Below are 13135 nucleotides of genomic sequence, written 5' to 3' on the forward strand. Positions count from 1 at the left end.
TAAACAATCCCTCTTCACCCTGCTCGTGGTAAAAGGTTACATGACGTTTAGAGGTCAGCGGAGTACTGAGCCGAATGGGCTAAGGGTAATTAAGTAAACAAAAGGAGAAAATTAAAAATTAAAATTTTAAAAAAGTGAAGCAGAGTACCTTGAGGCTAGACAAAACACAAAACGGCCGATATCGGACAGATGGTTCTTCAGGGCGGCGGGGATTTAGAAATCCTATGCCGAGAATTTAATGTGGGGGAAATGGGAGTGCCCCGGGAAAACCCACTTTCACTGGTAACGTCTGATCCGTTACCAGTGCTCTATTATTGAGAAGAAGTAAGTCCCAAGTCGGGAAGGCAAAGTGAAGACCAGTGCTGGGGGGGTGATTAATTCTTGTAATCGTTGTGCAGTCTCCTGGAGTTTATTGTGACACAGCAGATAGCCTTATATGGCTTTGATATAAAAAACACACACACCCAATAAAAATGATATTGAAACATGAAAAAGTATTTAAAATTTCGTTCGTCAGAGGGCAGCAGTTATTTTTATATGCACAAGAATAATTGCGGTACTCCTATCATTTAGCTACATAGTGGTACTACCAGTAGTGTTAAAAGTATTGGATATTTTAAATTTACGTTTGTTAACTTTTACTCGTGCATTGTATTATCTCAAAATATCTCTATATTCTATTTCTCACATCAAAGGTAAGCTTGGATATGTTCAGTGGACATTTAAACTTAAATTTATAAATGAAATTAAAAGACTGTTTTTTATTCATATATAACATTTTAACTTAAGTCAAGGCTCTTCTGAATGATTTTAATAGTATACAATGATAATTAATAATAATATATAAGTATTGATTTAGGCTACCTCTGAGTAAGGTAAGAATAGCAAGGGAGCATTTAGTTCTTTAACTTTCAAGGCTGTCCTTGCACCCTTTTCATGAGATTATTTGGTTAAAAAGTTTGTAGAGGTGTGACAATAATTGCATGTTATGAATTGTGCAACTGAATTAATTAGACTTAGAGATACTAATCAATTGTATAATTTTTTGAATATGCAAGATAGGCAAGCCCCTTATACTTTCATAAAGAAAAAAGGGTGGCTGTAACAATGAAAGCATAAGTAAAAGACCAGATTGGCTCACAAAAAGTATAAGTGATGAAATTAGGAAAGCATTATAATTATAAATTTAAGAAATTTAAATTGACTGCTGTGATGGTTGATTTAGAAGTTAGAGAATCATAAGAGAGTAGGTCAAACAGTACAATAGGAAATCAAAAAGGGTGTATGAAAAAAGGTTGGCATAATTTGTAAAAATTAATAGGAAAGTTTTCTCACTTTAGTTTATATTTATATTAAGGATAAGCATAATGTTAGAACTGGAGTAGGGCCTTTGGGGGAAAGCTCATTTCTGAAGATTATGAGATGACTCAGTTGATGAATTATACTTTTCTTCAATTTTTACTTATGAAGATTTAAGCAATATCCCTTATTCTGAATAGTTGCTATATGGAAACATGGTTGAATAAGGTAAGCATATTAATTCTGAGCTTCTGAAGGAAAAAAAGGAAGGTTAAAGAAAGCTAAGGCTTCTGGGTTAGATATATTCCATAAGTGTTTTGAAGGGGGTTAAGGACTGGATATGTCAAGTACTTGCTAAATGTTTTTGCAAAAACCTTAAATAATAGCAGGCAGGTGCCAGAAGGTAGGAAGTTTGCTGATGTAAAATCTTTTTGAAGGAGGTGATAAACATTGTTTAGGTAGTTATAAGTCTATTAGTCTTACACATTTACACTAGTAGTGAGAAAAGTTTTTGAAAGTTTGAAGAAAGAGGCTTTGCAAACTCATTTAACATTTAAAATTTTATTGGATAGTCACTATTGAAAACTCTTGCGTTAATATTATTTTGATATTTTCTGAAGGAATTACTGCAGGAATCAATTAGGGTAAGGGTGTGGAATTATTGCACTTGGATTTGCAGAAAGCATTAGACTAGTTGTTTATTAAGAAATGATATCTGGTGTGTGGGGAATAAATTGGCTCATCAGATAGAAAAGTGGCTGGATGAAAAAAAACAGGGTTGTAATAAATGGAGTTCAGTCAAACTGTATGAAGTCACAAGTGGAGTACCTCAAGGCTCAGTGTTATGATTTTTGCTGTTTTGGATTTACTTAAGTGACATAGATAAAGGATTGGTGTATAAATTACACAAATTTGCTGATGATATTAAGGTCTTTGGTGCTGCTGACTATGAGGAGGATGCTACTGCTTTACAAAAAGATTTAGATCATTTGTTTAGTTGGGAAAATAAATGGTAGATGACTTTTAATAAATTCAAGGTAATGCATATGAATTACCTTAATTTGAATTATAAATAAATTTTATTGGGAATAACAGTGTTATGAGAAAAAAGGATATTGGTGTTCTGATTGTTCAGTCACTTTAAGCCACCAAAACAGTGTTGTTGCTAATGGTAAAAAATATAGAATTTCAGGTTGTATCTAAAGAAATGCTGAATAAAAGTCTAAAGAGGTTAAACTTTCATTTTACAGGTCTCTGATTAGGCCCTAATTAGAGTACTGTGTTCAGTCTTGGGCTTCTTACCTTAGGTAGAACATCATATTGTGGGAAAAGGGTCAGAAGATGGAATGGTTACCATAAGAGGACAGGTTAAGGTCTTTGAAATTTTTTTTCTTGAGAAGAGAAAAGTTAGAGGTGTTTATGATTGTTAGTGGAATTGATGCATTTTTCATACTTAATAGGAAGAATTGTTGGACTATGGCATACAAATATAAATTTTGGCAGGGAAGGAGTCATTTTCGACTAAGACAGCTTTATTTTTCCTAAAAGAATAGTTAGCCTTTGGAATGGGCTGCTTTCAGATGTGGTGGAAGCAGTAAATTTAACCTATTCACTGTGGCTGGGACGTATGTTTCCCAGTGCTCCTACCCCATCACACTGTGACTGGGACAAATGTTTTCCATTGTTGACACTGTTTACACCTTCCTCTGCTGTCCTGTTAAGGCTATTTCCTGTTTTCTTATACATGATGAATTTGTCAGAGGGTCTTGTAAAAATGTATTTATACCTTGCAATGAATTGCACTCTTGTGCAGTTGATCCATCTTGTTTACTAATGTGTATCTCTATATCCTCAAAGTGAATTTTGGGTTACATTTCATCAAAATTCTCCATTTGGCATCCTGGTTGTAGTAACCCTTAGAGGATATTTTGCTGGCCAGAATGTTGATTAATTTGAATATGTTTTCGTAAAATTTTATTTCATCACTTTGCACCTGGTTGTGATTTTTTAATCTGGATGGAATCCCTAACAGGTGAGTTATTCTATGTTAACTGCTTAGCTAAAACCTGTATACACCACTTTTGTGCATGTTAACCCCTTATATCGCTATAAGGCCCAACATCCCTTTTAATAATTAAAGGGGCATTTGGAGATGTAGAATCATTTGATGTAAAAAATAAGATGAAGAAAAAGGTCTTCACATTTGAATGGATTCATCTACTTGGGACTCTTGCCTGTTGTTTGTACCTCTGTTATTATCTTAGACAAAATTTCACCTTCTGTCTGCAGCTTCATGTTGACATAGAATTCCATATGGTGGCTGATACCTTTCCTACTTTCAAGTGCAAGGCTTTGCATGCTATTAAAGACATCAAATATTTGAGGAATGCTCTCCATATACTGTCTCATATGTATAACCAATAGAGTGTACACCTTAATGCTTTATATTTAACTTTGTTAACCTATTTGGTGTTCCCCAGTGCACTGTCTTCGAGTACTAGAGCCCTTCCTTGAGTCTGCCTGGGTATTTTTGACTCTCTCTGGGTGTCACTTGGGTTGGCTGGCTTTTTGATTGTAGATATACACTCAGTATTATACCTCGTCATTAGCTATTGCTGGTCTACTCTTCCAAGAATCTTCTACTACAGGTACAGTACAATGAAATGCTATCTGATCCATTATGCTACCACCTTACCAAACCTGAGAATGTTGTGGTTCCACATATAAATGCATATTGCCTAGCTCCCTTTTTTATTTATTTTAGGAGTGATGAGGGTAGGAAGTATCCTGTTAAAAAGAAAAATGCATTCCGATACAATATCTTACCTCCTCTTACAAAAATCTTTCTTGACTTATACTGCCCTCTGTTGATGCAAATTTTTGCTCGCCAATAGCCTTGATACTGATGAAACTTTGTAGAATGGATGGCAAGTGCCTGTTGTAGAGACACAAGTATAGAGGATGACGTTTCGAAAGTCTTCTGCCTTTCATCTTCAGGCGAAAGACTTTCAAAACATCATCCTCTACAGTTGCCATCCATTCTACAAAGTTTCATCATGAATACTCTACCTAAACAATCTATCAAAGAAGCCTTGGTACTCCCACTTACCCTTATGTATCTTAATGTGAGATATCTGCATACTAACATGCAAATGATTATGGAGCAACCCTCCATCAACAGGAGTGCAACAGTACCCCTATCATAACTAGTACCCTCTCTAACCTTGCAGCTGTTAACCAGTTCTCAGTTGGTAGTCTTACAGTTTGAACATGTTTTTGCTAGTGTTTTCAGACTGATTTTTTTTTTTTAATTGCCAAAGTTTATATTTTCATTTTATGGCATGTATTATGTTTTCTCTCAATCATAAATTTTGGGAATTTTGTACAGTTTTGTGAATTCTATTTGGAGTTAAACCTTTTTTTTCCTGTCAATTCCACTTCTCATGTATGTGAAATTCCACGTGGCTTCTTCCTCTTTGGCTGTAACTACTACAGCTGATTTGTCTGTCGCATTATTGACTCAGGATGTAATGGCTGGTTTGTCAGGATTTGGCTACATTTTTGGGTACTTTTGAGCATCTGCTGATTCCTCCTATACTTTGTAATGCTATGTCTGTACATGATGATGAGGATTTGAGCTGGCTAGTTCCTCCTCCTGTCTATGACTCCCAGTCACGTGTAATTTCTGGTGAGGTGTCGAGGCCTCCTTTCCCTTTGGTAGACCTATTTCATCAGGGAGGATTTGCTTTATCATTACATCCCATTTCTTTTCATTCTATTCCTGCCTTTCTCCTTGATGAGCCTGAACTCCTCAGGTTATTGGGAGTCCCAAGTGTAGTTTTGGAGATCAGTTACGTTTGGGGGTACATATACACATACTTTGGTGTAGCTTGTCCCTTACTTTGGTTTTTGTATATGGGTTTTGTACCAGGTGACATTCTTTTGGGTGATGGGTGGAGCATTCCCGAATCTTGGGTGCTCAGGGTTGGGCTAGTCATGTTGCTTCATGACACTTGGCTTTCCTTTTCTACCACACCCTTTGTCTCCATTCCTCCCTCTGGTTGGTTCTGGATTCCTGAATGTTTGCCATTAGTTCTTGGGTTGCTGTTTTTGGGATAACTCGCAGTCTTTATAGCTTTGGGGCTATGGTTTGTGCATGGTGTGGGCTGGGCACATGTACCCTCAATGGGCCAACATTATGTATATAGACTTCTAACAATAGGATTTGGAGTTTGATTCCACATAGTGGAAGTGGCAATTGGCCCAATGTGGCTTTGCTTTACAGTATACACACATTCTTACTCCATCAGACATGGTACAACAATGTTTTAAACTGCTTTGCCCAAGTTTGGAGATAATTTCTCATGGATCCTTGGGTTCTGAGGGGATCATATTGGTCTGTTCCTTTTTTGATTTTCCTTCCTCCTCGGGTTTCCATATCCTGCCAAAGTTTGTTGGAGGTGGTTTGAGATTTCCTTTCCAAGGATGCCATCATACAGAGAGATCCCTATATTTGGGGTTCTTATTCCCATCTGTTTGTTGTACCCTTGAAGTTAAGGGACTGGAGATCTATCATCACTTGGTCAGTTGTGAACCACTTATTAGTCCTTATACATTTCACCATAAGGTCATATATCTTTGTATTTTGTGGAGGTCATAGGTGTTATGTCAGATGCATTTCTTCTCATTAAATTCTTCCCTGCATTCTGATTTTGGGTTCATAGAAGTTGTGTGTTTTCAGTTTGGACTCCTCTGTTGGACCTCTCTTTGGCTCATTACAATTTGGATGGTCTTGGTTTTTGTTCCTCTCCAGGGTCCAACATTTCCTCCATGGCAAGGATGTTTGGCTTCCTCACAAGCCAATCCTGCCTTTCTTACTCATTTCTTCTAGGAGTAGAGGCTTGGGCTGGTTGGTTGGTTAGTGATGGTGGAAATGTTTTTTTCTTTTCCTCCACACACTACCTCATTTATCTTGGGGTGTTGTTTTATTTCCTACTCAGTTGGGCCCAGTATTCTCCCTTTTTGGTTTAGGCATAGGGCAATTCCAGTTTGCAGCCTCTCCTTCTCCGGTTTTGCATGAAGTTCTCTTTCATTTGGGGACGTGGTCTTCTGAGGAAGCCCTCATCCCTATTGGTCATGTTCTCTTGTGTTGTCTTCCATGGGTTTATTGATACAGTGAAGTCTCATTTGGGATCCTTTGGTGGCTACTTTCATCCTTACTTCCCAACTGACTTCACCTAGTTGGCTGGATTGGGTTAACACCTTTTTGGGTGTTCCTGTTCTGAGCCCATAATGTCTCCTTTTTCTGGGTGTTCCCCTTTACAGTTGGGATGATTTTCTGGGTGCTTTGGAGGTTTCAGGTTGGTAGTTTCTCCCAGTGTCCTCTTACCTTTCCATCCCTGTGGGCTCTGGTTCACTTCCTTCCAGCCCTACATGGATGATTGGTGGTAGTGTTTTCCTACTACTCGTATCTAGTCTCGTACATCTTCAGACAAGTGGATCTCTGGTCTAGGCCACTGTCTTCCAATTCTTGTGCTGGGTGCCCTATATCTCATAACAGATTGTTTATTTCTGTCCAGTTGGGGTTCTCCTCTGCAATGAGGAGTGTACTGATTCCTTCCATGGTGAATAGTATCACTGTTTATTCCTTGGTATCCTTCGAAGTCCTGTGACCATTATCAAATTACCATTATGGTAGGATTTGCCAGTAGATTCCTGGCTTATTTTTCCTTTTTCCAGATTGATTGTCTTTTCTAAACATTTCCCTTTGTATTCGTCACCTCGTCCTGTTCCTGTCTGCTCATTTCCATCATCCATTGGAGGACTGCTTTGCTGCCAGTATGTGGATCACTCCCCCATACCTTTAGTGCTTATTATCTTCACTAACTGGCCATTTCTTGTTCCAAAGGACTTCATCTTTTTCTAGTTACCCCTTTTATGCTCCTTTGTTTCTCTGTGAGTGGTAGGTACTACAGTCATTTTCTTTTTCCTTGCAGGGGCTTTCCTTGCATGTTTGGATGAGTAGTACCTTACTTGGTATACTTAGTCTTAAATCTGCACTGTATGACCTGTGATCATATACAGTGTTAGGTGACCGTGATGTTGAGGCTCTTCCTACACCAGACTTGATGTACAATTCCAGATACCGCCAGGTGTTGGTTGATCAACTTCATTAATATGTTCTCTGTGCTTCCAAAATACAATTTCGTAATACGTAACCAGGTCATATTACACCCACTGTTGAGATGGGGTGTTTTGCAGGACTACTCGTAGATATACCCCATGGTCTTTTGTTTCATAAATATGTTTGTCCCAGACTGTACACTCATGGATTAACATGAGTAAAGCAGACAGGGATAGCTGCCCATTGCTGATGATCCATGGCATTTGAGGCTCTTCCTACTGCAGACCGGATGTATAATTCCAGCTGCCATCAGATGGGATAGCTGCCCATTGCTGATGATCCATGGCATTTGAGGCTCTTCCTACTGCAGACCGGATGTATAATTCCAGCTGCCATCAGATGATTGACTCCATCAAAGTGATTGCTGTGCTTTTCAAAATAGGGTATCATGGTCACCCATTGTGCTGTGGTCCTCCGAACTCTCCAGTGGACTTTTTCCTCCTCCTTCTAGACTAATATGGGAATCCTTGTCACTTACCAGTTCCTAGCCATTGGAGTGGTGGACTATGGAGGCCTGTCCTCCTGAGTTTGCACAATCCCACTCAGTTGAGAGTAGGGTGATGGCATTTTTCTGGTGTAGATGGCATGATGCCCTTCCTACCATGGACCTTATGTTCAATTCCAGATGCCACTAGGTATTGAATGTAGTACTCTGCCATATATATAAATAAATATATGTATCAGTTTACTCCATCAGCTGAGGCACCCTCCTTCATACCAGATACCAGTTCCTGGTGAATCTGATGTTGGTTGGAGCTGGACCAGCCAAACAAGTCCCCACATGTGTTTGGATGGTAACCCTCCTACTACTACAGCTGCATACTGGATGATAAGTTTCCAGTGTTGACAGGTTCTGGACTGGAGATGCAACTCCATATACCCATCCCTCTTCATACTGTTTGCTGGATGTCAGTTCCCAGTGTATGTGGTGTTGGTTGTAGCTGTATGAGACACATAACTTCTTACATGTGTAAGGCAGGTTACCCTTCACCTACCATGGACTGGATGAAGAATTCCCATTTCAGCCTGGTTTTTGGACAAGAGATGAACACCCACCTGTGCTCTCAGCCTTCCTACTATCCATCAGATGTCAGTTTATGGTGGATCTGGTGTTGGTTAAGTTGGAGGTGTGTGCATGCAGAGGTGAGTTCTTGGTATGGAAGCATCTCTTCCCTGCCGGTACCTGTTTTTGAGGTGAAAGATAGAGGGCCCTCTTCCTACCGTGGATTTGACGTACAATTCCAGACGCTGCCATGTGTTGGTTGAGGTCAAACTCTCATTTATGGTCTGTCGTGCTCTAGCCAGTCTACACCAAGGGGTCCCATTATTTCCGTAATTTTTCTTGCGATCCACCTTTTGTTTCTGACCTTTTTGGCAAACGTTACTAATGGGTGAAGATTATACTTGGCTCAGAAGTGGAGCAGTCTCCCACAGGTGTGTTGTTATTAGTTCCTTCTCACACCCCACAGTTTTCTTTTGGGCACTTCCTAAAAGGGGATCATCTTCTCACTGGCTCTTCACCTGTTGATGAGGTAAGATATTGTATTGGAAGTTAACATTTTCCTAAACTGAAAATGTATTTATGATAGATACTTACCTCATCTCACCCGTTTCCCCCACTTCTGGTGTGGTTTATGTGATCTGACCAATCTCAAAGTGGTTAGCAGTTGCAAAATTAGAGAGGGCACTAGTTACGATATGGGTAGTGTTGCATTTCTATTGGTGGAGGGTTGCTGCATAATCATTTGTAATCTCATGTTAACATACATGAGGGTAAGTGGGAGGATCAAGGCTAGTGGTGAGCCAAAAGTTGTGCCGATAGAGGGCAGTATAAGTTGAGAAAGCTTTTTGTGAGAGGAGGTAAGTATCTAACATAAGTGCATTTTCAGTTTAGGAAAATGTTAACTTTTCTGTGTTCACATTTGGTCCAGTCTTATGAGACTGGCCTACTCCATTCCTTTTCCCGTGAATGCAATCCATTCAGTCTATTTGGTTTCAGAATTCCCTTCAACTCTACTTCATCCCATTTTCAATTATTGTGGTGTAGGTTGTTACCTTCCTGTCTCTGAACCCAAATTTTGTTGCTTAAGTAGTTTTTATGACTGGTTACATTTCCCATCTCAATGCAAAGGACGTTTAGAACTTGAGTAACATGTTTTTGGACAGAATGAGAGCAACTCAACAAGGAAAAGCTTTTCATATTTCATATTGATTCTAAAAAATGGAAAATTTAAGTTATTTTAGTAATATTAATAAGCCATATTATTGAACAGTGGGAACATGGTTAAATTGCTAAAAAATTTGTTTCAAAATTCTTTTGGAACTGGGGAATTTTCTGATGATAGGGAGACTGCCACTGTTATTCTTATTTTCAGAAAGAGTCTGGAGAAGATCCAATAAACTGTAAACCTAAGAGTTTGACTTTTGTTGTTAACAATGCAATGAAATCTGTGGTCATAAGCCATTTAGAAACACATATGTAAAAATAATATTTAGTACATGTTTCTCAGCATGGTGTCAGCAAAGGGGTTTCCTTACTTTACCCATCAATTGGGATTTTTTTGATAAAGTTTCTAACTTGTTTTTGGACATAGGGATCTGGTTGGATATAAGTAAAATTAAAAACCTTTAATAAAGTGTTTTTACAATATATTAATTATTTAGATTTTATTAAATTAATTGAAGTTAAGAAGTAGATGGAAAAATTGTCATGGTATTAGACCAAAAAGAATGGAGAAAAATTTGAATTTTTCTGACCATAAGGATGTGTTAAGTGGCATTCTTCATGGGTATGTTTAAGGACTTTTTTGTTTAATGATGATAATAAGATACTGGAAAGAGCTGATTCTATTGATAATGCTTCTTTTATTGAAAAGGACTTTCAAAGTTTCAGAGTCTCTGTAAAAAGATGAAAAAAAGAGTTTTAATGTTGGAAATAACTTGCTTCTTATATGATAGGAAATTGGTATCATGGAAAAAAATGGGATTAGGTTGGATTATTGATAAAACCTCCTAGCTCTTTCCCAAAAGCTTAATTGTGGTGTAAAGAGGTAATTGAGTTCTTAGCTCTATGCTTAGGAATTTTTTAATTCAAGAACAAGAAGATTATTGTAACATTTTATAATACCCTGTTGAGTTCTATCTTGGTGTACTGTGTACAATTTTCATCCCCATACTACAAGAAAGGAGTGTTGAAAAGAGTAGTTAATCATCTAGAAAAGTACTTGGCTTAAGGAATCTAAGATATTAGGAGAAGCTTAGAGCATGGAATTGTTTTTACTAGAACATTGAAGGATTAGAGGAAACTTTATTCAGGTGTTTAAAATTGTTAAGAGTTTGGATAGACTTTCAATGGGTGGTCTTTGGGTGGTGGAATGAAAAAATTTAAAATGCATACTAGAATATTAGAGGCAATAAGTTCCACTTATGGAAGCCAAAATGCAGATTCCAACAAGGTACTTTACTTCAATTTTGACATTTAGTTTGTGCTCTCTTCAAGTGTTTTCTTTTTGTGTCTTTGTATCAATTTCTCTCAACAAGTTTACTATTTATTATACAATAATATTTGTAACTTATTCCAAAGTGGAATTATTTTATATTTCTACCCAGTTATGAAACCAAAGACTTCATTACAAAATTTTTCCATTTTTTATTTCTTTCTGCCAACACTTTTGGGCTTGGTTATTCATTTTGAATTATGAATTGCAAATTCTAAGTTACCACTTCTGAGGTTATATTTTCTATCAGCACATTTACACAGGCTTCAGGTGGCAGTGCACTACTGGGAAATTATTGGCTTTGTCGGGAGATTGATTGTCCAATGAGCTGACCTTCATTGGGCCTCGACTTGAGTTTTGGGGCCCACACATTTTGAAAAATGGTTGGCCAATTTTGGAAAGATAAGATGTTATACTTTTATGGTTTTTGAATATTTTTATTGTTAGTATTATTATTTGTAATTATTTGGATTCCATAACATAAGTTTTGTTAGATTGGTCAATAATCGTACTCAAATTCTGGTTTGAAATTAGAGCTTAGTTTATGTTAGATTAGGCTTAACATGTGTCTTTTTTTTTATTTTAGAATTACCTGTAATTCATCTTACTGGTATATCATAAATTAAGTATATTGTTTTTTCTTCAAAACATCACATCTCATACATGTGTTATTGTCAATACACACTTACTTAATTTGACAATATAATGTCTATTTCATTTATGTTATTATTTATCTTTTATACTTCATATTAACTTTGTTTGTTTGTTTGTTTGATTAGGATCAACAAGTGTTATTTTTGGTTTACCTGTAGTTCTTCTTACGGGTAAATCGATCGTTATGTTAAATACTTTGTTTTCTTCATCACACAACATCTGATACATATGTTTATTTCACTACACACTTAAATTTACATTATATCGACTATTTCATTTTCATAATTGTTTATGATTTATACTTCTTACAATTAATTTGGTTTGTGAGGAACCCGAGAAGGTAGGGCTGGGATCTGCCCTACCTTCTCCCAGTATGGCTTGCCTTGCTCCTACAATTGTCAAACCCATTTAGAACAACCTAGATTTTCAAATTCGGTGACGAGGAACCCACTTTGAGATTAATAATGGCTGGAGACGGCTTAAATGGGTAATAAAGAAAAACTTTAATATAAGTTTAACATGACAGCAAATGTACAACGTTTCGACAAAACCTTGTCGAAACGTTGTACAGTTGCTGTCATGTTAAACTTATATTAAAGTTTTTCTTTATTACCCATTTAAGCCGTCTCCAGCCATTATTAACCTAGATTTTGTCAGTTTTCCTCCACCTGATCATGGCTTGCCTTCCCAGGCCTCTACTGTGGAGTCTGCTAGGCCTACCTCAGCCTTTTTTAGACATGTTTCACAGTAGAATTTTCTCCTCCTTCTCCAGACATTATGTTTCAAGGCTTTGGTTCATTTTGCCTTAGCTTACCATCAGGCAGATTTTCTTCTTGATTCTCTGTACTTGCTATCTCTTACACCTGTAGGGGTAGCACTCTCTGTTAATCCAATCTATTTTATCCCCCACCTAGTTTTCCAGGTACATCTTATCCTGTCGACTCTCCTACAGAAATGTCTACCTTATACCACCTTTCTTAGATGTTCCACTTATATCTAAGGATTTTGGGATATCTCCACTTCCTTCCCTCCATGTTAGGGCATTTGCCATCTTCAGTTCTTTCCCTCCACACATGTCTTCTTTGCTTTTGGGATATTATGGGGTGGGACACTGTCTTGTATTTTTTTTTAACATCCACTTCTAGTATGGACTTATGGTCGGCTCTTTTTCTACATCCCTCAAGGTAGATTCCTGTACATTGTGAGGAGACCTCCCAGGGAAGGTTCTATAAGGTCCACTTATTATTATTATATTTTTTTTGATTAAGCATGTGTTGAGATGTTATTTTTCTGCACAATTATTAGCTATTCTTGTGCTTTTGATTGTTTTACCAAGGTTTGCATATGGACCTTACCTTTATTTACCTATAGGTCTTATACTATTATTTCAATTACCACATGGCTTTTATGTCTCTGACACTTTTTCCAGTTGGACCATGCTGCGAGGTTCTTGCCTTTTAAACAGACAGCCTCCTTATGTGTGTATGTATGTATGTATGTA

General features: G+C 37.4%; 1 protein-coding gene across 1 annotated transcript in view; it reads left to right on the forward strand.

Moving 5' to 3' along the window:
• The first annotated feature begins 579 nt into the window (after positions 1-579).
• The window catches only part of LOC106462914 (leucine-rich repeat serine/threonine-protein kinase 1-like), a 257033-nt gene continuing 244477 nt past the window's right edge, over positions 580-13135 (forward strand). The window contains exon 1 of the mRNA XM_022390319.1: positions 580-695. The gene's annotated coding sequence lies outside the window, so the exon portion shown is untranslated. The remainder of the gene's footprint in view (positions 696-13135) is intronic.

Source organism: Limulus polyphemus, unplaced genomic scaffold, assembly GCF_000517525.1.
Source record: "Limulus polyphemus unplaced genomic scaffold, Limulus_polyphemus-2.1.2 Scaffold1281, whole genome shotgun sequence".
In the NCBI taxonomy this organism is placed as follows: Eukaryota; Metazoa; Arthropoda; class Merostomata; order Xiphosura; family Limulidae; genus Limulus; species Limulus polyphemus.